This window comes from Dermochelys coriacea, chromosome 10 (assembly GCF_009764565.3).
Source record: "Dermochelys coriacea isolate rDerCor1 chromosome 10, rDerCor1.pri.v4, whole genome shotgun sequence".
NCBI lineage: Eukaryota > Metazoa > Chordata > Testudines > Dermochelyidae > Dermochelys > Dermochelys coriacea.
In genome coordinates, this window is record NC_050077.1 from 79,940,984 (window position 1) to 79,963,303 (window position 22,320).

The 22,320-nt window shown below is 42.1% G+C and overlaps 1 protein-coding gene across 4 annotated transcripts in view; it reads right to left on the reverse strand.

Moving 5' to 3' along the window:
* DENND4A (DENN domain containing 4A) overlaps nucleotides 1–20,755 on the reverse strand; it is a 104,124-nt gene extending 83,369 nt beyond the window's left edge. For 2 of the 4 annotated variants that reach the window (XM_038418607.2, XM_038418604.2), the window contains exon 1: nucleotides 20,357–20,755. The gene's annotated coding sequence lies outside the window, so the exon portion shown is untranslated. Of the gene's footprint in view, nucleotides 1–323; nucleotides 418–20,356 lie in introns of those variants that run through there. The other 2 variants (XM_043493311.1, XM_043493310.1) reach the window with 2 other exon arrangements.
* Nucleotides 20,756–22,320: the final 1,565 nt, after the last annotated feature.

Sequence of the window (22,320 nt, forward strand, 5' to 3'; positions counted from 1 at the left end):
ACTCTGAGGGGAGAGGAGAGAAAGTGTTGGAGCAGACAGCCAATCAGCATAGGGCAGAGAAAGCCCAGTCAAAACTGCAGAAAGTTCTCTATGTCTAAGACCAAAAAGTGTTCTCTGCCTGCTTCTGCCCCTACCGACTGGAGTCTCTGCCTGGCTCCTCTCCACAGTTTTCCCCCACAAGGCCACATTTTTGGGAGGGCACGACCTGGATCCTAGTGTCTGCAAACTGGGAAGGTGTCTGCTGCAAAGTTCTGGATCCAGAGGGGTGGCCCTGGCACTGGCACTGCTCCATTTTATCCCCTCCTCCCCTAATGCAACAGTACCTGCTTTGGCTTCTTCTGCCCATGTCAGCTGGAGTCTCTGGCTGGTTCCTCTCAACAGGTTTCCATGTCAAGGCTTATCTCCTGCCGCCACATACTATACACCGAGTAGAGTGTGAATTTATTGCCCCCATTCAAAACAAGTAGCATACAAGACTCATTGAGACTTCTGTAATTTATCTGCAACTTTTGGAAAAATAAGGCTGTGGGATGCCCCCTAAATTGGGTGGGATCCTCCCCTGCAAAAATGAGATCATTGAGACTTTGGCTGCTACCACTGAATCAAGTGGCCAAATTGAAAACAGTGGATCTTTGTAAAGGTTAGGGCTATTTTTCATTCATATTTTGTTTTTACAAAATTGGGAAGGATAGTGACCTCGCACCATATCTTTTCCATGTCAAGGCTTATCTTAACCCTCCCCCCCCAACACATACTGTATGCCTACTATAGCCTGAATTTATTTCCCCAGGTCAGCACAAGTCTTGATGATTCTTATATGCTACTTCCGTAATTTAATTGCAACTTTTGGAAAATTAAAAAAATAAACTCTAAAGTGATGTTACAGCTCCCCTTAAAATCTTAATTTTTCTTGATACAAAGACTTGCAGCTACTAAATATATGATAAAACAAACAATAGGTCAAAAGTTAATTCAGTGGTTGATTATTCAAACAGATTCTTATACTTCTATAGATTTGCTGAGAAGGATTCAAATACAGTATTTGATGTGATGAGATTACATGAATTGTACACTTCAGTCCTCAAAAAGAGGAGAGAAAAGGATAATACTCAGCTAATGTAGAGTAAATAGTCATTGTGCAAATATCATGGTACACACACAAACAGATGAATCTGAACAACTGTAACAATATAGCTAACAGAGTAATGAACATTTCTATAGCAAATTTCATACCAAATGACTCCAAAGTGCTTCATAACTATATACATACGATACCATTCTGCAAGTAGTTCCCAAGAAGGGGAGGAAACAAGGTACAGCACACCTCACTACATAACACTTGTGGCTATGAGCACACTGAGACAAAGCTCTTATGAAGAAAGCCATAGGGTCTTAACGGAACCTGTTACAGAACTCTCTGGAGGTAACTATGGATTCCCACTCCATTCATGTAGCCTCTACAGCTTGAAAACAGGCCTTAATTATAAAGATTTGGGATATTTTCCTTTTAAAACATGTTTTAAAGTGAGAATAGAGCCCAGTCAGAGGTTCAACACATATACCTAAGAGTATACCGATAGTTTTTCCTTACCTTAAAAAGAAGCTCTAACAGTAACCAGTGAGAACAACAAAAGGTGATATTCCCTAGTGCTAAATACCCTGCTTTATTTTTTAAATTAATCTATTTTTGGATTAACGCATAAAGACATATTAATTTTTTTATTTTATAGTTAAAAAGCAAACACTATTTCTCAAACAGAAAACAGCAATATTATTACTGACCTGTTGGCAATTATGCAAAAGGAAGAGTCTTGAAAAGATTAAAACATTTTAAGACTCATTAAATTTAGGTATCTTATTTTAGTGCTGAATACTGAAAACAGTCTACCATATGTATGGCGTGAAACATTCTGAGTTATGAACAGATGCTTAGAGGTGTATGACAGCTAACAGACGTACTTTTTCAGCCTTAATGACCAGGAACTTAACTAAACTGAAAAAGTAATTTAAAAAATCATGTATTTTCAGAAACTACCAGTAAAGAATGGCAAATGGCAAAACACTACTGCAATACCCATCATACAGAAAAAGCTAACTCTTTTAAGACAAGTGAAATATCACTGGGATTACAATGCACTGCACACATACTAGTTTCACCATTACACTTCCAATAAAGTCAAGATGTGGTTTTCTGTATTTTAGAACTGTTTGCAGCTTCCATTCAAACAAAATGAAAAGAAAAATCATAAACGTAACAGTGAAACTAGTGGGTATCCAGACAGCATGCTGGATCTCAAATCAGTTAATTTCTTTCTTGAGAATGTATATAAAGAAAAATGTTCAAGTATTAAATATGTCTGTTATTGAAGATCGATTAATTGGTGAAGTGATTCCACTGATCTTGCAAGATCATCTTTTAATTTTCCTGTCCTGATTCCCCTTCCTGCCTGCATTTTCCTTTGAGAATATTCAACAACTTGTTATTAAACTTAATTTTCCTTCGTCGGGTCCAAGTGGTATTTGTCTCTGCTAAATATGTCTGAAGTAGAAGAGGTTTTGCTTTATTTGCCTAGCTCTAGAGTGATGCTCTACCAAAGAACAGGGAATAAAAATCTCCATTGGCAAGTAGGAAACTTTCTCTGGAAAGCATGGAAGACTACATCATCAGTTTCTGCACAATTTATACTTTCGTTCTGGGAAGAAAAAAAAAAAATTTAAGGCCAAAGTTTTCAGGCATATTCACTAATACTGTGGTCTTAAAAAAGAAAAAAAAACCCTTCAATTTGGATACCCAAAAATTGAGAAATACACAAAAAAAGTCAGTGGCTGCTTTTGGAAATTTGTCTGCAAGCTTGTAGCAGCTCTAGAGCCCTCCAAACAGGAACCAAATGCAATATTTTCTTCCTGAGCATATAAACAGAATACTTCAGTGCCTTTACTGCTGCTCATTGCTTTGCCAAGCAGAAGGAAAGTGAAATTAACAAGAACTCGTCAGTTTCACTGTGGCCATTCAGAACTATTTGGGGGCAGTAACATTGTCATGAATCATGTCACTATGCACTGCAGCTTGGTGAAGCTATGAGGAACTGCAATTATTCAAAGGACCCCATCTCTCCTGCAGCAAAAAAAAGAGAGACACTGAGTGAGAGGTAAGAGTACTAGAGACCCCATACCGGTAATCCCTTATCAGCACCCACAAGATTCTGGAAAGAAAGAGTATCAGAGCCTCTCCTAACTTCCACCCCTCCCCCCCACAAAAAAAAAAAGGTTACAGAAGTGGAGCTTCAAACTTATTAGCCAGTGTTATCCAGGGACCAGAACAGCAATGCGATAGAAATACCATCAACCTCTCCCATCCGGCTACCTATTCGGTTTCCTACCAATGCTCTCAAGGCCACACTGTGCTGTCTTCACTGCTATTTTCAGAGTAGCAGCTGTGTTAGTCTGTATCCACAAAAAGAAAAGGAGTACTTGTGGCACCTGAGAGACTAACCAATTTATTTGGAGCATAAGCTTTCGTGAGCTACAGCATGGAAAACTGCATGCATCCGATGAAGTGAGCTGTAGCTCACGAAAGCTTATGCTCAAAAAAATTTGTTAGCCTCTAAGGTGCCACAAGTACTCCTTTGCTTTTCACTGCTATTGTTATCCATGCTTGGTGGATTCAAGTTCACTTGAGTAAGCTAGCCCATGCACAATTTTTGCTGTGTAGACATACTCATAATTTGATTTCACTTCTTTCACTGTCTTCTGATATCCCAAATGCTCTTTCATCCTATTCGGTGATTTTCTATCTTCCTCTGTGAAGTGTTTCTTTGCACTTATTTTAGAATGAAAGTGTGTTTTGGGCTTGGGTTAATAGTCTTTTGAGGTTTACTTTACAACGTCATTTTTCTTTTCAAGTTCTTGATATTCCAGCAGATTCCTCTCATCCCTCCATCCTGTTAGCAATACACATCCCCTAGCCCTGTCCCTAGTTTAGTACTTTTCCTACTATAATTAGATGCTTCCTGCCCATTTGCCCTTACTACTATTATTATTATAACAACAAATGGGATTAGTTGTTCTTCAGATGAGGTACAGTCTAACTATTTCCAATCTAGAGAGACAAGGCAGATGAAGTAATATCTTTTATTGGACAAACTTCAGCTGGTGAGAGAGACAAGCTTTCAAGCCACACAGAGTACTTCTTCTGGTCTGCATAATTCTATTCTAGACTATTTATCTCATTATCCTCTCAATGATCTCCTTTGATATAGTTAAAGATTGAGCTGACTAGATACATTCACTGAATAAGTGTTAACTTTTATTTTACAATGAAACATGCATGAAAGGCCACCTCCAACAGGCAACTCTCTGTTATATGTAAATACCTTAAGGCAGCAATTCTACAACATTGCTATTCTGAAGACCACTTCATAAGAGACATACTCAGAGGCTTCCATCCTCCACCACTTAGTTCTCAAAATGTTTCCTTCTGTGGACAAATAGAAATGCTCCATGGATCCAAGATTGAGAAGACCACTCTAAACTATCTCTAAGCTTTTGGGACATTTCTAGTGATAGACCTGCCTGAGCAAGGAAACGGATTTTATTGGGGGGGGGGGGGGGGTCGTCACTTGCAGAGTTAATGACAGATTTCACTGTACTTAAAACAAAACAAAAAGTACACACATGAATAGTTTTTGAAATGTAAACTACTTGTGTTGGCCCTAATCCCTTTACATTTCTACTTACTAGTAATTTTCCATGTTGTCTATCATCTGACCTCAGCCCAGTTTTTGTCCATTTCTCCAAATTAAGTGTTCACTCCTAAGAAAACAGCTCAGTGCTTTAGGGAAAAAAAAAAAAAAAAAATCAGACCCCTCAAACCATGTAATTACATTTTTAAAAATATTCTCTCAATTAGCAATTCATTTCCATTTGACATCATCTCAAAGATGTGCACAATCATGCCTTTGGCTAGGAACAGCCTCTTCCAAATAAGTAGCTATAGTTTAAATGTAATGCCTGTCAGTGCTAGGTAAACAAATTATGATTTTAAATCTATTCTCCAAATATTCACTACAGAAATGACTTCCAATTACTTAGAAACATCTCACTACTAGAGAAGGCAACTATATCTCTTTCCTATTTCTACACCAGATGAAATACGCAACAATTTTACTCGGGTTTTAGAACAGCGTTTCCCAAACTTGGGACACCACTTGTTCAGGGAAAGCCCCTGGCGGGCCCGGCCAGTTTGTTTACCTGCTGCGTCTGCAGGTTCGACTGATCGTGGCTCCCACTGGTCGCGGTTCGCTGTGCCAGGCCAATGGGGGCTGCGGGAAGTGGCACGGGCCGAGGGACGTACTGTCCACCACTTCCTGCAGCCCCTATTGGCCGGGCACAGCGAACCGCAGTCAGTGTGAGCCACGATCGGCCGAACCTGGGGACGTGGCAGGTAAACAAACTGGCCGGGCCGCCAGGGGCTTTCCCTGAACAAGTGGCGTCCTAAGTTTGGGAAACACTGCATTAGAAGAATAAATACTACAGAGGGCCAACCTTTCCCTTTGAGTGAAGACCATTGGCTATGTTTACTTTAGATTTTCCCTGCTCATCCGACCATTGCTACCAAGGGTACAGTTCCTTCAGTGGTAACAACAGAAGATCCAGTGTCAACTGGTCTTCAGCATTTTAGCCACTGTGTACTTGACCAGAATTGGTCTAGACAACACTGTGGTTAAAAAGATGGCACTGACCAGCATCTTGTCTATACTAGCATTTCTATCATTGCTGCCACTAGTGGAGCTGCACAGATGGAAAAATTGAGGAAACCAAGTCTAACATAGACAAGGTGAGTGAGAGCAGAAAACTGTAGGAAGAAACTCGCGTGTATTTCAACTCAATCCTTCCATTAAGGAGTAAGGTGTGCCCTGCCTAAGGAATGAGTAAAGAATTCTGCCTCCAGACATGAAGTTTTCAGGACACTTGCAAAGAATAGAGACTACACAAAGCTTCCAGACCACTACTTCACCTGTGGGAAACAAGGCTCAGCGCACTGCCCCCAACATCCCAAAGGAATTTTCATAACTAACACTAAACAGGCAACTAGCATAAGCTAATGCCCATGTAGTTAGAATTATCTTTTACTTCATTTCACTCCATCTTGGCTGGCAGGGCACAGACCCCAGGGTACATCTACAAAAGCCTCCTTCGCAGGACTGAGGGAAGGACAAGCATGCAAAGCAGCCGCTACAGTATTCTGCACTGAGATGCACTTGATCCAGGTCACCTCTGCATCCAGTAGCAGAGGGCCAATAAGAGCTCAATTATGTGCATCAATTCACCCACTCTGAGGCATGTGGGGGTACTGAACAGTTAAAATGCAATTTAAATAGATGGATATTTAAAAGATAAACAAATGTGGCATAATTATAAAACATAGGATGGAGTACCGCATGGGGGCCAATGGTAATCAAGATGCATTTTAAGTGATAGGCCCTATTTTTCAGAATGAATGTAGGCACACTAAATGTAACTACAGGCAGTTTCGGTAACTGCAAATGACCAACTATATGTGTAACTGCTCATTTGTGCTGTTTCCGCAACTGCATAAGCAATCACAATAAACATGCATGTTACAGCCAGATTCTCAGACCTCATTATGCCCCATGTCAATTACAAATGGGAAGGGATGTGATGCAAGTGTCCAATAAGATGAGAGAAACCATACTTTAGGGAATAATTAAGTAAAAGCTTTACCATCTGCAGACCTGAGGTGCAATGGCAGCAGCCTTAAGAAATGGGTGGTGTCAGAGTGCAAACAGCCTCCTGGAGCTTTGATATGTTGGATGGGTCAAACCCCTACCCTTCTCATTGAAGGCTCTGAAAATCAGCAGGGACAGCTTAAAATTAAAAACTTTAAGCAGCCCGCAAGGTAGAGAAGCCAGGGTAATATGATCACTACAAATGAAACCAGAGAGATGTGCTGCTGTATCCTATACATAACATAAGAACGGCCATACTGGGTCAGACTAAAGGTCCAACTAGCCCAGTATTCTGTCTTCAGACAGTGGCCAATGCCAGGTGCTTCAGGGGGAATGAACAGAACAGGTAATCATCAAGTGATCCATCCCCTGACCCCCTTTCCCAGTTTCTGTCAAAACAGCAGCTAGGGACACCATCCCTGCCCATCCTAGCTAACAGCATTGATGGACCTATCCCCATGAATTTACCTAGTTCTTTTTTGAACTCTGTTATAGTCTTCGCAAAAAGAAAAGGAGTACCCGTGGCACCTTAGAGACTAACAAATTTATTAGAGCATAAGCTTTCGTGAGCTACAGCTCACTTCATCGGATGCATTGCAATTGCATTGCATTGCATCCGATGAAGTGAGCTGTAGCTCACGAAAGCTTATGCTCTAATAAATTTGTTAGTCTCTAAGGTGCCACGGGTACTCCTTTTCTTTTTGCGAATACAGACTAACACGGCTGCTACTCTGAAACCTGTTATAGTCTTGGCCTTCACAACATCCTCTGGCAAGGAGTTCCACAGGTTGACTGTGCACTGTGTGAAGAAATACTTCCTTTCGTTTGTTTTAAACCTGCTACCTATTAATTTAATTTGGTGACTCCTAATTCTTGGTTTAACAGAAGGAGTAAATAACACTTCCTTATTTACTTTCCCCACATCTGTCATGATTTTATGCACCTATCATATCCCCCTCCTTAGTCATCTCTTTTCCAAGCTGAAAAGTCCCAGTCTTATTAATCTCTCCTCATATAAAAGCTGTTTCATACTCCTAATCATTTTTGTGGCCCTTTACTTAAAAAAGATGTATAGGAATTGGAAAAGGTTGAGATGGGGCCACCACATCTGCATGCAGTATTCAAGATGTGGGCATATCATAGATTTATATAGAGGCAAATGATATTTTTCTCTTATTATCCCCCCTTCTTAATGAGCCCAACTTCTTAGCTTTTTTGACAGCTGCAGCACATTGAGGGGATGTTTTCAGAGAACTATCCACAAGACTACACAATCTCTTTCTTTAGTAGTAACCACTAATTTAGACCCATCATTTTATATGTATAGTTGGGATTACATTTTCCAATGTGCATTATTTGCATTTAACAACACTGAATTTCATCTGCCATTTTGTTGGCTAGTCACCCAGTTTTGCAAGATCCCTTTATAACTCTTTCAGTTGCTTTGGACATAACTATCTTGAGTAGTTTGTCATCATCTGCAAATTTTTTCACCTCACTGTTCACCACTTTTTCCAGATCATTTCTAAATATGTGAATAGTACTGGTCCCAGTACAGACCCTTGGGGGACACCACTATTTACCTTTCTCCATTCTGAGAACAGATCATTTATTCCTACCCTTTGTTTCCTATTTTTTAACCAGTTACTGATCCATGAGAGGACCTTCCCTCTTTTTCCATGACAGCTAGTTGCAAATAGCAAAATATGCCTGCTGAAGCCCAGCTCTGCGGAAGTTGTATATATAACTCTTCGTAGTCTGCTTTGAACTTAACTATCTTGAGAAGGTGGCTTTTACCTATCAGGTAGGCTATCAACAAATTCACATTGCCATCCTTCTCCACCCCAATGCCTTATTTTCACCCCTATGCACCGGATGGCTTGTCCCTGAATTCCTTATGTACCTAACACCCTTTCACGATGCATTGTCTACATTTGCTTTTTTCTTAAAATTCCTACAGTTGGACTACACTGCTGCAGCTCCACAAGTGTAGCAATAAGGAGAAGCACCAACATAGACAGAGCTCAGATGGCCACTGTGTTTTTTAAACCACTATACGTATAGGTCTCCTCTGAGCAAGTGGCCAGCCTACACTAAGCTCCCTCCTCCCCAATGCTGAACTGGAGGTGTGAGCTGCGGGGAAGTTTTAAGAAATGTTAGTATACAAAGAGCCAGTGAGTAGATTGACAAGCCTACATGTCAAGTTTTGTGCAGCTCTGTAGGACATTTTTGCACCCCAGCAGAGTACATAACAGTCCAGGCTGTGGAAATGTATGAAAGGTGGCCTGCATGCTTGAATGTCACATAAGAGGAGTTCAGATCCAGGCTCTTACTTACCTTTGAACTTTGGTTTTGGATAAGCTGGTTAACATTTTTCAAATGAAATTTTGTTTAAAAAAAATTAAAGAAGGGAAGAAAAGCACTGTATTTTTTGGTTTTCCTTTTAGTCCCTTTTTCAGGGGCAAATGGACAAAGGTAGGTGTGAGGAAGAGGGGGAAACCCTATACCCCAAGTTTTCAAAACTAAGAGCTCTCAATTTTTTCAGTGTTCTAATCCTGTAAAACAGATTTTTTGTGGGGGAGGGGGAGTGCAAAAAAGACTAAAAATGTCTGCCATTTTCCACTCAGCTCTATCGGGAGGTGCATGTGGGGTTGAAAATACAAAGTCTGTTTTGGCAATCTCTATTTTCAGTTTAGTAGCCTCAGTTAAGGACAAAAATTTGCATGTGTTTTATCTTCCGTATTTTTAATGCACACTGCCCGGAACTTAAATTCACCCGACATCTTCTAGCCAAAGCAGAAGTAAACGTATCAGCAAGGAAAATATACACAATGGCCAGGGTCAAAGCTGTAGTGGGAAACGAGCCCTCCATAACACTTACTGAATGTGAAACACACTGCCTAAAATTTAACTAAATACCTCTTCACCATTCTCCATCTTTGGCCAAGAATAGTGATCTTCTGAGTGTGTTCTTTAAAAGTTTCAGAGTAGCAGCCGTGGTTAGTCTGTATTGCGCAAAAAGAAAGGCAGTACTTGTGGCACCTTAGAGACTAACAATTTATTAGAGCATAAGCTTTCGTGAGCTACAGCTCACTTCATCGGATGCATTGGTGGAAAAAACAGAGGAGAGATTTATACACACACACAGAGAACATGAACAATGGGTTTATCATACACACTGTAAGGAGAGTGATCACTTAAGATAAGCCATCACCAACAGCGGGGGGGGGAAAGGAGGAAAACCTTTCATGGTGACAAGCAGGTAGGCTAATTCCAGCAGTTAACAAGAATATCAGAAAAAAGAAAAGGAGTACTTGTGGCACCTTAGAGACTAACAAATTTATTAGAGCATAAGCTTCGTGAGCTACAGCTCACATTCATCGGATGAAGTGAGCTGTAGCTCACGAAAGCTTATGCTCTAATAAATTTGTTAGTCTCTAAGGTGCCACAAGTACTCCTTTTCTTTTTGCGAATACAGACTAACACGGCTGCTACTCTGAAACCTAAGAATATCAGAGGAACAGTGGGGGGTGGGGTGGGGTGGGAGGGAGAAATACCATGGGGAAATAGTTTTGCGATGGGTACCCGCATGGCCCCACAGTATGCCAACATTTTATGGCTGACTTAGAACAACGCTTCCTCAGCTCTCGTCCCCTAATGCCCCTACTCTACTTGCGCTACATTGATGACATCTTCATCATCTGGACCCATGGAAAAGAAGCTCTTGAGGGAATTCCACCATGATTTCAACAGTTTCCATCCACCATCAACCTCAGCCTGGACCAGTCCACACAAGAGATCCACTTCCTGGACACTACGGTGCTAATAAGCGATGGTCACATAAACACCACCCTATATCGGAAACCTACTGACCGCTATTCCTACCTACATGCCTCTAGCTTTCATCCAGATCATACCACTCGAATTCCATTGTCTACAGCCAAGCGCTACGATATAACCGCATTTGCTCCAACCCCTCAGACAGAGACAAACACCTACAAGATCTCTATCATGCATTCCTACAACTACAATACCCACCTGCTGAAGTGAAGAAACAGATTGACAGAGCCAGAAGAGTACCCAGAAGTAACCTACTACAGGACAGGCCAACAAAGAAAACAACAGAACGCCACTAGCCATCACCTTCAGCCCCCAACTAAACCTCTCCAACGCATCATCAAGGATCTACAACCTATCCTGAAGGACGAGCCATTCACTCTCACAGATCTTGGAGACAGGCCAGTCCTTGCTACAGACAGCCCCCCAATCTGAAGCAAATACTCACCACACAACAGAACCACTACCAGGAACCTTATCCTTGCAACAAAGCCTGTTGCCAACTCTGTCCACATATCTATTCAGGGGATACCATCATAGGGCCTAATCACATCAGCACACTATCAGAGGCTCGTTCACCTGCGCATCTTACCAATGTGATATATGCCATCATGTGCCAGCAATGCCCCTCTGCATGTACATTGGCCAAACTGGACAGTCCTCTACGTAAAAGAATGAATGGACACAAATCAGACGTCAAGAATTATAACATTCAAAACCAGTTGGAGAACACTTCAATCTCTCTGGTCACTCGATCACAGACCTAAGAGTGGCTATACTTCAACAAAAAGCTCAAAAACAGACTCCAACGAGAGACTGCTGAATGGAATTAATTTGCAAACTGGATACAATTAACTTAGGCTTGAATAGAGACTGGGAATGGATGAGTCATTACACAAAGTAAAACTATTTCCCCATGGTATTTCTCCCTCCCACCCCACCCCCCACTGTTCCTCTGATATTCTTGTTAACTGCTGGAATTAGCCTACCTTGCTTGTCACCATGAAGGTTTTCCTCCTTTCCCCCCCCTGCTGCTGGTGATGGCTTATTCTAAGTGATCACTCTCCTTACAGTGTGTATGATAAACCCATTGTTTCATGTTCTCTGTGTGTGTGTATATAAATCTCTCCTCTGTTTTTTCCACCAAATGCATCCGATGAAGTGAGCTGTAGCTCACGAAAGCTTAGGCTCTAATAAATTTGTTAGTCTCTAAGGGCCACAAGTACTCCTTTTCTTTTTGTTCTTTAAAAGTGATCCAACAGTACGAAGTTGGTGAAAAATCAAAAGGAAACAGTTCTTCTGTAGGGGCTTCCTTCCCTGGCCTGAGTAAGAGCTCAGCATTCAGTCTGACTACAGGATTGCACACTAATTTAGCAGAACACTTTGTTTCTACATATAGGTTTAGTTAGCATGACTGTAGCAGAGATCTAATTACTTTTGCACTTGCAGCATTTGAAGAGGTTGTTGTTCTCCCCCCCCCCCACACCCTAAGTTTATGCAATTATACAGTAAAAGCTGCCTACTTAGGTAAACTGACAGCTCAGAATCTGACCCAGTCACACAACTTGTGATTCAGAATAATTCAATTGAAGGTAATGAGCTCTTCTGAACTTACAGAAGCTTAACCAAGTCAGCATCTCACCCAACAGTCATCTTCTGCTTATTGTACAAGTTTGTTTTCAGCAAAAGGGGGTTTCCCTCTGACTTTTTTTTTATTTGCATACAAATTAATCTAATTTCATACTTTACATTTACTGCTGGGCTATTTCTAGCAGCGCTGTGACATGGGCAGTGTAGACATGCTTTATCACCAGGGGAGAGCGCTCCCTGGCAACAAACCCCCCGTGAAACAAGGGGTGGTAGCTTTATTGCCGGGGAGCATGGCTCCCAGCGATAAAGCGCTGTCTATAATGGCACTTTTCAGCACTAAAACTTTTGTCGCTCAGGGGGCTGTTTTTTTCACACCCCTGAATGACTAAAGTTTTAGCGCTAAAAGTGGCAGCAAAGACACAGCCAGAGAGAGCACGTTTATTAGATCTGTATTAAAATCAGGCAGAAAACGGTGCATTAATATCACTATTACTAATCTGTATGGCATGTTTCCCTCTAAGGCTTTGTCTACACTGTCAACTGAATGACTAAACTTTTGTCTTTCAGAGGTGTTAACCTCCCCCCGACACACACACCCCGAAAGACAAAAGTTTTGCCGCAGCAAGTGCCAGTGTGAAAAGCACATTGTTGCAGGAGCACTCTCCTGCCCGACAACGCGAACGCTGCTCATTGGAGATAAAATTTTTTGTCGGCAGGAGAGAGTGTGATAGCGCTCCTGCGGACAATGCACTGTTCGCACTGGCAAAACTTTTGTTTCTTGGGTGGTTTTTTTTTTTTTTTTTTTTTTTTTAAAAACGCCTCTGAAAGACAAAAGTTTTGTGTTGTTCAACTGCCAGTGTAGACAAAGCCTTATCCTAATATAGGTAAGTACTCTTGACCCCACCACCTAAAACAAAAAAAAACAAACAAACAAGTGACCTACAACAGCAAAGAATCAGACCAGAAAACTTGAAAGAAAAGTTGGATAAGGATAGACATAAACTTGCCCATTGTTACAGCTGTATCCTGTTCATTTTCCTCACACACTCCATTCTCACTCATTAGTACTAACTCCCTTTCCCCCTCTCCTTCGCTACCCTTGGCTTCATGCACTTTAGCTCCTCCCTTAACTCTCAACCCCATGCTGGAAAGGACAACCTCCCTTCTTTCAAAAGCAGCCTTCCTTTCATCTGAAAAGAATCCCTTTTCTGAACCCTGCCATTGAGCTCCATCCTCCTAACCATTTCTGCACCCCATTGTATATGAATTATCTAGAGTATTACTTATGTCTGAGCAACGTGCATGCAGGCCCCAGACACTGTAATTATGAGACACTTATCACTCCCATAAATATAGCTTGTGGTGGACTGGTATGGGAAATATTGAACCAAAAAAACCTTCTCTCCCAAAAAGGAGTAGAGAGGCAATGTATTCTCTATGTAACAATTTGTGTAAAATGTGTTTAAAATATTAGGGCCATTCTTCATCTCTAGGAAGAGAGCAAATTCTGGACCCAGATAGAAAATGTTTTCACCAAGAGTCAGAAAAACAAATAGTAGTTACAGGGGGTCTGGAAAGGCAAATCACCTATTAAATAATGGGGACAGTGACATGGTATTATTTATTGCAGTTCATCTTGGGTTGGGGTAGAAAATGAGCTATTAAGAAGGCAGAATCAATTTTGGGAAGTAGGGTGTAAAACATCCCATTTGAAATCATATTAGTTAGGGCAAGTACCTGATATGTAAATGAGGGTGGGTTTCTTTTAAAGATTATATTAGGCCTCTCTCCACCCTATACCCAACCTTTTTGCTTTCGTCACATGAATTATTATCAATTCATGTTTATCACAATAGTGCCTCAGGGGCCAACCAGAAATGCCCCCCATTGTATTAGTAATCTGCTTTGTTCTATTTGTTACCCCCCTTTACCACTTAAAATTTGCCCTTTTATAGTTAATAAAATTTGTTTTGTTATTATTAAACATAGTTTCTCTAATTTCTAACGGGTCTGGGTGTGGGGGGGGACAAGAAGTGTGCACAGCTCTCTCCACATTGAGGGAGGGGGTGAATTTCAGAATATATCTTTGGGTCTGTACTCCAAGGGAGGTGGACATCTGAGTGCTGGAGCAAGTCCCTTAAGCCGAGTCTTCCCAAAGCTGATCTGCAGCTGGGTGTGACCCTGCCTGTGTGTATTAGAGGAGGTTTTTAAGAGCCTTGGTCAGCAAGACAGGTTAAAGGGGGCCCATGCTGGCAGAACAGGTAGACTCAGTGGTATCTCAGCACATCAGGTGCTTCCCAAGGGGTCCACCTGTCACATACACCTTACTCAAATCCCTCTTAAAATCTACTTCTTCCATCAGGCAGAAAACTGTGCATTAATATCACTATTACTAATAGTGAGTGGCACCATGGGACAGAGAAAAGAAACTCATTTCAATCCACTATCCTGTATTGTCATCTTTATAGGTGTGGTGTTAATTTTAAGGGTGGGCACTTATAGGGTACACGCATTTAAGTTAACAGGATTTGTGTGACCACACTATTTTAGAATTCTTTTTACAAAATTAGTTGTTACATTTCCTTAATATCATTTTACTAAAAACATGCATCAGTAACCGACTACACATTGTCATTCCAAAAGTTTGTTAAAACTTGTTACAGAAATCCTTGGAAAAGCTATGTACTGTTAGAAACTCAGAGTTTATTCCATCCTGACATGAAACTATAGAAAGTATTATAGCTTCACTTAGGCACCTCTCTCACCCACAAAGCTGGGCAATCTCCAGTGCAGCAATATATTTTGAGCTCAATTTGAGAGGTGAGTATGTAACAAGAGAAAAAGATCAGAGAAAGGCAATGCCCATTTACTTAAAGAGAAGCACCTACTTTAGCTGAATGTCAAAAGGAGCACTCATCCTAATCCGTCCTCTTGAAAGGCTATGGAGCATTTACATCCACCCAATAGGGAAATGAGCTGGAGTTGCAGAAACCAAAAAAACTCATTCCATAATGAATGGATGAGGAATCCTAAAGATCACATCAGGGTCAACAGCAACCGCACTTATGGCAAAAGGCAGCTATCATTAATAAAGTGAAAGTTATTTTTTAAAAGGCAAGACCTAACAGCACTCCTGAAAAAGGCCAGGTGGGATATATTTGAATTTAAAGGCAAGCCTACACTGCAAAATTAAGTTGACTTAAGTTACACCAGTGTACAGCCACCACAGTAATTAAATCGCTTTTGCATGTCCAACTTTGCTCCTGGTGTTGGCAGTGCGCACCCTCACCGCACCGCAGGAGCGCCTGAACAGATTTAACTGTCAGTATGGTTCATTGTGGAATGGTTTCTGAAAGGCAGCAAACAATCGATGTAAGCAACACAGTATCTACACTGACACTGTGTCGATCTAACTACGCTGACCTAAGCACTACATCTCTCGCAGCAGTGGTGTTATTAAGTCGGTGTAGTGGTAAGTTACGTTGGCTAGAACTACATTTTAATGTAGACGCTTAGAGACTTAGGTTCACATAATCTGCCTAATGTTGACCTAACTCTGTAGGTGTAGACCAGGCCGAAATTCAGAGGTATTGACCACATTTACTAGTCACCTGGGCTCAGATTTTCAGGAATGTTTAGTCACATTTAATTATCTAAATGAACCAGCTGTTTTTGAGAGAGAATATAATTTAGGGTTTTGTTTGTAAATGAATTAAGGAGCAAGCAGGGACCAATCAGGTTCCCTGAAAGGTGTGTCCTTAAGATAGCGCAGACAAGGCTTTAGACTCTAGAGATCTTTGACAGGGTGGTACAGAGAAGTTTGCACTGCTTGTGCTGCAGCTGCTCTATGGATAAATAAAAGTGTCGACTCCAATACTGTGATAAATTACAATCAGTGCCTTAAGTGCACACTTTGAAAAGTGCTGAGAGAAGTAAAGCATATGAAAATATTCTTGTGTTCTATTAAGAAATCTCAAAGCATTTTTCAAACATTAATACAACTTCACAACACCCCTGTAAAGCAGATATTATCCCCAATATTACATATTGGGAAAAAATGAAAGGAGCTGACGTGCTGTTGTCTAAAGCCACCCAGAAAGACTATGGCAGAGTTGGGGGGGAAGGAGGGAAAATACCACCTATGGCTTAGTCCTTTACTTTATACCAAAGCATCATCCTTTTCTATGCAAGCATAACCTAATCTTTCTTCAGAAATGTTAGCTCTCCCTATTGGCTTATAAATCAGCATTTAGGTAAACAAACTGTTGTTTTAGTAGACTTTTGACAGAAATTGTGACATTTTCCATGTTAAGATACCAAGTCTTCGCATCATAATCGGTTATTTTTAAAACTGGCAATCCTAATTATTTTAAGGAATAGAAAGTATTTTATTTGAGCACCACCACTTATTCAAAATCCTGGTTTCTTAGAAAAACAAAATGGATCATATCAAAATCATGCAATTTTTAAAGACTGAAATAATTTGCAAAAATAGGGTATCTGGACAATTCTTCAGAAAATTTCCTTCCTTGAAGAAATGTATCAATTTCCCTACCCTTCCAATACACATCAGAACAGATACCTAAAAAAATCCATGTTCATAAGGCAGTAGAAGTTATTCTACTTAAATGCCCTCCTATGTCAAACAGGAAGATATTAGGAAACTACTGTTTTGCTACTGGGAGCCAATCCACTGTATTTGAACACATATTACATCATATTTTTCTTTTTTATTAGACCTGACTTAAGTTGTGCAATCTGTTTTAACTTCCAACTTTGCAAAAGCATGCTGCCACGGTGGTTATAAATATGTTCACAGCAGAGTGAATAAGTGGGCATCTAACAAAACAGAAGATTTTCTGTACGTATTAGTTTCACTAGTTAGCAGAAGTCCTTTCAGAATCATTCTACTTTCTGAAACATACCAATTTAACTTTCTCCATGATTACATTGGCTTCTGTAGCTACTGTTTTATGAGGTATTACAACTTGTTCTGACTTGCAAAAGAAGTTCCAATTCTCAACAAATATATGTAAAGTGAATGCAAGAGGAGAGATTTTCTACATTTTAAAGTATACTATTTGTTTGTTATAACTTCAGATTTCAATTTTATAAACCTATTAATCCAATTACAATTATTCAAATGAACCACATAACATTCAGACTAGAAAATGTGCATATAGATGAATCAATCAGATAAACTATTTATCTCACCCTGCAGCACAAATGCATGCTACGGTAAATAAATTGTTTAATGTATTTAATTGTGGTAGCTCATGTCAAAATGGTGGTGGCCACAGTTCGCAGTGGAAAAGTGATATTGGATGGCAGCATTTAGAACTTTCCCTGGTGTACCTTTAATACATCCACCACAGTAACAACAAGAATGAACTGGGGCCCCCACCCTCTCCAGAAAAAGAAAGAATGGTAGATGAGACGTGTGTGTGTTTGCTGCCTAGCAATTATTTTAGAACAGAAAAATTGTCCCCCAAAGCCCAAAGCTATCACTAGATCAGCTACACCAGTGGGAGTGCTAGTGTAGATAAGGCACAGTCAATTGTGACAAGAATAAAAGTGTCAAAAGCTAAGTCTACTCGGATATAGAATTTATATCTATTATCTTCACACAGACAGAAATTGCCCCGGAGATGTTTATATAATCACAATTGAAGAGCAAGTAGTCTGCAAGAATGTTAAACGGTGGTTAATACTACAAAAGTAACCCAAGAACTCCAGCATATGAATCTTCTTAATATAGAAGTATTTACCAACAGATAATTGTTACTTTTGAATGAATACTGAACAAGAAAATAGTTCTGGTCCTACAGTAAGCGAGAAAACCTTGTCCACACTAGTTTCCAGTAAGTGGATACTGTTGTAACCTGATTAGACTCTTTTAGATAAAATTTGCTCCAAAGGGAGTGGAAGTTCCTCAGCACCTTTTCAGAAGACTCCTCACATCAGTGGGCTCTTAAATTTCAGACTACATTATTGACTACTGATTAAAAGATGTGCTTAGTAAAACATCTAATAATCAGAAACCATGCAAAGGCTGTAGGTTGGCTTATCTTATTTTGCCCTTTGTATCTCTTTGCAGACTGTGATTCTTTGAATGAACTGGACATAAAAGCTTTAAGACTCTATTTCCTATAAATAAATAGGAAGTCAATGCCAGGAATCATGAACAGCCCAATGAAACCTGAATGTGTTTAGAGGGACTAAGCTGTCAAGGAAACAGTTCAGTTTTCACATTTATTTTACAATAAGACTATACTGAATGCATCCGATGAAGCGAGCTGTAGCTCACAAAAGCTTATGCTCAAATAAATTTGTTAGTCTCTAAGGTGCCACAAGTACTCCTTTTCTTTTTACTCCCTACTTGTTGACTGATTTTCAGCTGCATGATTCTGAACACATATAGGTTAAAAGATTGTTGCAAGGCTGGACTGCACATCCAATACACAAACCAAAGTTCACTCACGTACTCTCCAACCCCTTTCTTTCTTGGCTAGACTGATTCAAATAGTTTCCCTAAACCAGAGTACCTAATAGCAATGATTAAACACAGAAATATTAATAGTTCAAAAGTGAAAGATTGTACATTTTATTTTTGACAGAAAACTCTGGCTGAGCAACAGTTCAAGAAGAAATTGTGAAATGAAGTAAAAGCTGTCCAAAGATTACTCTTCTAGTCATTTTAAATCAAACATTAAATGTCAGAACTAACTGCCAAGTCTATGTCTCCTAATTCCATTGTAAACAGACATATATTGGGGTGCTGAGACCAAGTGCAGACTTTAAATAGAATTTGAGATTAGCAGTGGCTCAAAGCCACCAAAATAATTAACAATCCATTAAACATTATTAGCATGTGGCCCACTGAGTCTATAGTAAATTCTGACAGTACCACAGCACAAAAAACTCAGGGCTCTAGAGACTGCTTTTTTTTTTTTTACCATGATGTTGGACGTGTTGCACTAATCCCGCAAAACTGCTATGTAACCAAGGGGAAATATTACAGATCTATGGTGCGCAAAAAGAAAAGGAGGACTTGTGGCACCTTAGAGACTACACATTTATTAGAGGTTTCAGAGTAGCAGCCGTGTTAGTCTGTATTCGCAAAAAGAAAAGGAGGACTTGTGGCACTTTAGAGACTAACACATTTATTAGAGGTTTCAGAGTAGCAGCCGTGTTAGTCTGTATTCGCAAAAAGAAAAGGAGGACTTGTGGCACCTTAGAGACTAACACATTTATTAGAGGTTTCAGAGTAGCAGCCGTGTTAGTCTGTATTCGCAAAAAGAAAAGGAGGACTTGTGGCACCTTAGAGACTAACAAATTTATTAGAGCATAAGCTTTCGTGAGCTACAGCTCACTTCATCGGATGCATTACTATGGTTGTAATCCCCATTAGCTATCTAGTAAAGGGAATGGGAATTTACAGATGCAGTGAACACAAATCTCAACCCATTTCTTCCTCTGCAGCTGCCCAACGCCGGGTCTCCTGCTCCTGCCCTGCGTTTGTAACATGGCAGGCCAGCCGACGCTCAAACTCAACCGGCACACGCGATCTCCAGCGGCAGGGGATCACGGCCCCGGCGCCTACACAGCTGCGTTACACCAGGGCCATTTTAACGCCCGCGAGGGAAGTCGCGCGCCGGTCCCCGTCACACAGCGCCGCGGCCGCGCAGCCCGGACCCCCCCCCGCTCCCCGGGGCGCAGCAGCCCGAGCCGCCCACCCCACGTTTGCACCACCTGGCCGGGAAACCGAAGGAACGCCTTGCGGGGTGCACCAAATCCGCCGCAGCTAACGGAGCGGCACCACTTCCCTTCAGTCGGGCGCGGGATACATACAGACGCCTCCAAGCCGCCGCCGCCACCCCAGTCACGCCCGGAAACCCCCCGGACCGCAGGGGCGGCGGGATCTAGGGGATTCCGCGCCCCCCCCCATCGATAGCTCTAACGCCAGGGAGGGGGCCGGATATATTCGCGTATCGCCGCCCGCCCTGGGGCTGCAGCCCAGTCATGCCGCCCCCACCCCCCGCCACGCCGGCTCCCTCGGGGGTTCCTGCCCGCCTCACCGACACGGCCCCCGCTGCCCCGGCCCTGGGATAGCGCCCCACGGGGGCGGAGACGAGGCGACGGTGACAGCTCCGCACGTTACCCCCGCCGGCGCGGCTCACCTCAGGCCGGGGCTGGGCGGCGGCTGCCGCTGCTGCTGCCTCCTCCTCCGCCTCCCGCCCTGCGCGATGGAGCGAGCGCGTCGCGAGCCAGTCCCGGCGCCCCTTATCTCATCCTAACGGGAGCCCGAGCCGCCCGCGCGCCCGCCCGCGCGCGTGGGTGGGTGTCTCAGGCGGGATCCCCCCTCCCCTCAGCACCGCCTCCTGCCGCCGCCATCTTGCCTGGCTGGAGGGGGAGGGGAGGGGAGGGGAGGGGGGGGGCGAGACCCGCCGGCTGTGGCTGGAGGGCTGCCCTCGGCTCCCCTCCCCGCCGCTCGGGGCCCGGAGTCGGGTTCAAAGGAGGGAAGCAGCGCCCCCCAACCTTCCCTCTCCCTCCCACCTCCAGGGCAAGCGGGGCCCCCTGCCGCTCCCCACAGCCTGGGGCCCCCCCATCCACATATAGACACATCCTCTAGCGCGGGGCTACGCAGATCTCAGGGGCTCGGAGACCAACTTAAGGATCAACAGTACCCAGAAGAGCCACAGTCCTGCGAATTCATACTAAATGAAACACTAGTACTGTCATGGCAGGTTCAGAGTAGCAGCCGTGTTAGTCTGTATCCGCAAAAAGAACAGGAGGACTTGTGGCACCTTAGAGACTAACACATTTATTAGAGCATAAGCTTTCGTGAGCTACAGCTCACTTCATCGGATGCATTTGGTGGAAAAAATCACTTCATCGGATGCATTTGGTGGAAAAATCAATGGTGTTTTTTTTCCACCAAATGCATCCGATGAAGTGAGCTGTAGCTCACGAAAGCTTATGCTCTAATAAATGTGTTAGTCTCTAAGGTGCCACAAGTCCTCCTGTTCTTTTTACTAGTACTGTATATTCAGATTTAAACACCATGGCAGGGGGACTAGTTAGTTTTTATATCCCTGTATATTACACTTACAATAATACTTGCCCAGCCAATTGTATCAACTAGAGGTGGTTAGTAACACAATAAAACATCCTGAGTGGCTAGTAATTAAACCGCACAGTCTTTTAATATCATATTTTGCAAAGAACAGGAGACCTTAAAGCCAAAGTTCTCAAACTAGGGGGTCATGAGGTTATTACCTGGGGTGGGGGGGGGTCACAAGCGGTCAGCCTCCATCCCAAACCCTGCTTTGCCTCCAGCATTTATAATGGTATTAAATATATAAAAAAGGTGTTTTTAATTTATAAGGAGGGGTTCGCACTCAGAGGCTTGCTATATGAAAGGGGTCAGCAGTACAAAAGTTTGAGAATCGCTGCCTTAAAGAGCTACTTGCAGCTCAGGTACCTCAGTCTGAGTATCAGTGGCCTAGCTGATGCAGTGAGAGCCCCTGTCCTGTCACCAGGCCCCTTCAGAGAAGTTTGGGGCTCATCAGTTGTAGAGTCAAGTTTACAGCTATATATACTTCTCTATATACTACCCTGCTCCTTGAAGAGTCTACGCCCACTTAGTCTGTGCTCTGTGGAAAATACTGACTAGTTTTTACACATTTCTGGGTTTAAGAGTGCATGGGGCATGGGCCAGGAGAAGGTGATAAGAATCAATCTTAAATTCACCCGAGACTTACTTCACCTTTAAAAGCATCCCACTCTTTTCTAGTCATTCCACTACCTGCATCATTAGATTAGTAGCACCTTCCTAGAGCTGAACACATCAACAGTAAAAGCAGAGGCTTCTGGTATCCACGGACCAGATATTAATGGCTCAGGGACAAGTAACCTCCCCTCTGTCCCAGCTCACTTACAAGAGAGGTCAAGACAATTATACCCTGAAATTTCACCCCAGAAAGATACTTTATGTACAGATTTCAGGGTAGCAGCCGTGTTAGTCTGTATTCACAAAAAGAAAAGGAGTACTTGTGGCACCTTAGAGACTAACAAATTTATTTGAGCATAAGCTTTCGTGAGCTACAGCTCACTTCATCGGATGCATCCACGCATCCGATGA